Here is a 3,590-nt window from a genome sequence, read left to right on the forward strand (position 1 = left end):
AATTTTCTCTTCAGAGACACAAGAACTGCATATTCCTTCTCCAATCTCAAAAGAAATCTCAGAAGCCCTCAGGAGATACAGAAGAGAGACATTATCAAGTATTAATAACAGTCATGAAACACAGCAGGACTTGAACTCTTGGACCAGAGCTTTGTCTGTCTGACCACATCCTTTCATAATGCTACCAACCAGCCAGGGATAAAGATGACATGGCTTCCAGCAGGTGTTTTTGGCAGATACGGAGAAGACCACCATCTCTTTCCCAGAACCCACTAATTGTTTTTTACTGTTATTTTTTCAAATAAAGCATGCCTTTCTTTTCCCAAGAAAATAGCATTCCCTTAACACAACCAACTCTTAGAAAACCATGAAATACATTCATCAACTTCAGTAGCTAGAGAATGGCCTTGGGAATCAAGACTTGTGAATTCACTTTTTTTTTTTTTTGAGACGGAGTCTCACTTTGTTGCCCAGGCTGGAGTGCAGTGGCCCGATCTCAGCTCACTGCAACCTCCACCTCCTAGGTTCAAGCAATTCTCCTGCCTCAGTCTCCCGAGTAGCTGGGATTACAGGCGCTTGCCAACACACCTGGCTAATTTTTGTATTTCTAGTAGAGATGGGATTTTGTCATGTTGGCCAGGCTGGTCTCGAACTCCTGACCTCAGGTGATTCAGTCTCCTCAGCCTCCCAAAGTGCTGGGATTACAGGCATAAGCCACCGTGACCAGCCAAGACTTGTGAACTCTAATTCTAGGTCCTATATCAGTGGATGACTCTTAACTATTTAAGTGGAAGAATTAACCATTTCACGAGGTTTCTATTAGGATGGAGAATGGAAGACGATGAGGCCTTTATAAAGAAGTTTGTAAGGCATATGGTAATGGGATAAAGGCAGCACAAAAAAGAGAAAGAATTAAATACCTCAAGTGCTTCTGAAAGGAAGAGTTACAGAAATACTTTCACAAGATGAGGACTATTAGTGCCAATTAGTGAAAATTACATGAGGACTACATAATTACAAAGGATCTACCCAAAAGTAACAAATCTATAGCCTCCAGTTTAGTAATCATCTACAAGTAACATCAACAAGATGGAAAAAAAATCAACTTGAATTCAACTACAGAAAGAACTTAGACACTATTAAGAAACCATTCCAAAACCATACAACTGCAAAAAGTTACCTTAGCTCAAGACTTGTAATGAAGAAACACAGAGAAAGTTTTTTTTTTTTTTTTCCTCAATAAGGAAACAAAATCTCTTTCTCTAAGGTTCTAAAGACATTCAAGAAGGGCCATCCCAGTAGGATGTGTGAGGCTTTCCTGCTACTATCCATAAACTCTTCCAAGTACAAGTAACTCAGAACATATGTGCCCCAATGTTACTGGGAAACACCATCACACCATGCACAGACCCAACAGGACTGCTACCACCACACGGCTGGCAACCTGGGCCAACAGCTTCTACCCTGGGCACCACTGGACCACTACACCCTGCATTCCGTGGGAGGCACAGCACTGTGGTTCTCCTTGCCCTGTCTGTTCCACTATAAATGATGGATCTGGGGAATGTGAGGTCAAAATAAATAAGACTGGAGAAGAAATATGTACCCAATATTTAATCCACAACTTGGCTCAGAAACCTACAGGGCATTTTATAAATCAACCTGGAACTGGTTTTTAAAAGATACCTCTGGGATCATAAGCTCCGAACTCAAACTCTTTAGGTTCACTCACTGCCATTTTCAGGCTACCCAAAACTCTTCCAGACCTACTTCTGGAGTCTACTCCATACAGCTTTATCCACTTCACTCCAAACTACCCATGAAGCAGTTTTTTTGTTCTTTTGTTTTTCCCTGAAAATTTCATCTTGCCACACCAAACTCAAATAATCCTGTGTCACAGATTCTAATCACTCCACAGACCCACTTCTAACACTCCACTGGAGTACTGGTGATAGGAACTCCATTCTAAACTCAGCCCTGTTTGTTCCAGACACAGGAAAGCAATTCCATAAGAACTCTATTGGCGCTTAGGGTGTGTCCCAAAGCAGAATAAAAAATCTCTCCTTTGGACACAAGGGAACACTATTCAGTGGCTTCACCTGAGCATTTCACATTTCATTCCTGATGTGCATTAGTAGGAATGGAAAGCGACAGGGTACAGTACCAACTTTTTACACAAAAACTTCCTGGGAACCCTCAAGAGATAACAGAAGCAAGCTGATTTTTCTCCCACAACAAACCTCAGCATTACAATTGCTATTACTTTAAGTATTCCATCACATTGTGAAACACACACACACGCCCCATTTGGTTGTGACCCCTTCTCCCCCAAAACCAGAAAAGCCATTAACCCCAAAATTATCTTACCCTCTCTCTCTCTTCCTCCTGCCGCCTTATTCCTTCTCCTTTCCAGGGCTCCTGAACTTTCTGTAAACAAATTGTCTAGGTTACAGGGGCCAGGCAGGGTGCAGCCAACACACAACTGCGGAGAACCTCAGGAATTATTTGTCAGCAGTCAGTCTGGAAGGCAGGCAGACCCCCCAACCAGCAATCCAAAGATGGGTGGATATAATAACAGGAGTGTAGTGCAACCCTCTATGTGGATACGAGGGAAATAAATCCAATTCCCAGAAACTAAGACGAACTCTTATCACCAGCGTGTGGATTCCACTCCTAGGCTCAGAGACTGGTCCTCGTTCGTTCCCAGGCCACAGGTAACCAGGGGTCAGAGAACAGAAGAGATGGAGGAGGAGGAGGGTCTCTGCCCCAGAGGAGTGGCTTCAGAAGGCAAAGCTGAGGGCTGGGGGATGCACAAGCCCTTGTGTCAGGCACAGTGCCAGTTCAGGCCCAGTCACTTCCTCTAGCCTTCCCCCCACTTCTTCGAGGACTTCGCCCCCTGCCTACCCAAGGCCTTGTGCCAAGAAGTACCTCCCTCAGCCTGCACCGTGGTCTATCTACTGGAGACCCCAGCTGTCCCCCCAAAACCTTCGCTCCCCTGAGACAGTTCCTGGGAGCCTTCTCCTGATGTCGTCCCCTACCCCTTTCTCAAAGACCCTTCCTTGGGACGTCCCTCCTTCCCCTCCAGGGAGCTGAACTCTGCCACCCACCAGACAGGCACCCGCCCCCTAAACCCCCCCATTCCTCCCCATCGCCCGCTCCTCCACAACCACTTCCGGTTCCGGGACGGACGGACACACACACACACACACACACACACACAGTCACATCGTGGACCCCTCTTCCCCGCCCGCCCAGGGAAAAGGGGAGGGGGAGGAGCAGGGAGCTTGGCGCGCGCCGGCTGCAGCGGCGCGAGACTCACCCGGCGGCGACGGCTGCGGCGGCGCCAGAGCCTGAGCCAGAGCGCGGGAGGGGCGGCGTTTGCTGGGAAAGGAGGGAGCCGAGTGGGGTGGGAGGACCAGGAGGGGGCGAGGGAGGGGAGAAAGCGCGAGGCGCAGCGCGCGGGCACGCACTTCTGGCGCGAGACAGACCCACACACTCACACGCAGGGAACGCGCGCGAGACACCCGCAGGGCGGGGGCGCGAGGCAGTGGGTGGCCCCCCTCCCCGCCGCCCTCCCCTTGCACTTACCC

General features: G+C 48.5%; 1 protein-coding gene across 1 annotated transcript in view; it reads right to left on the reverse strand.

Moving 5' to 3' along the window:
* The window catches only part of ZNF384 (zinc finger protein 384), a 24,071-nt gene extending 20,481 nt beyond the window's left edge, over window positions 1–3,590 (reverse strand). Inside the window, exon 1 of the mRNA XM_011955320.1 lies at window positions 2,368–3,590. The gene's annotated coding sequence lies outside the window, so the exon portion shown is untranslated. The remainder of the gene's footprint in view (window positions 1–2,367) is intronic.

This window comes from Colobus angolensis, unplaced genomic scaffold, assembly GCF_000951035.1.
Source record: "Colobus angolensis palliatus isolate OR3802 unplaced genomic scaffold, Cang.pa_1.0 Scaffold11, whole genome shotgun sequence".
Classification (NCBI taxonomy): domain Eukaryota; kingdom Metazoa; phylum Chordata; class Mammalia; order Primates; family Cercopithecidae; genus Colobus; species Colobus angolensis.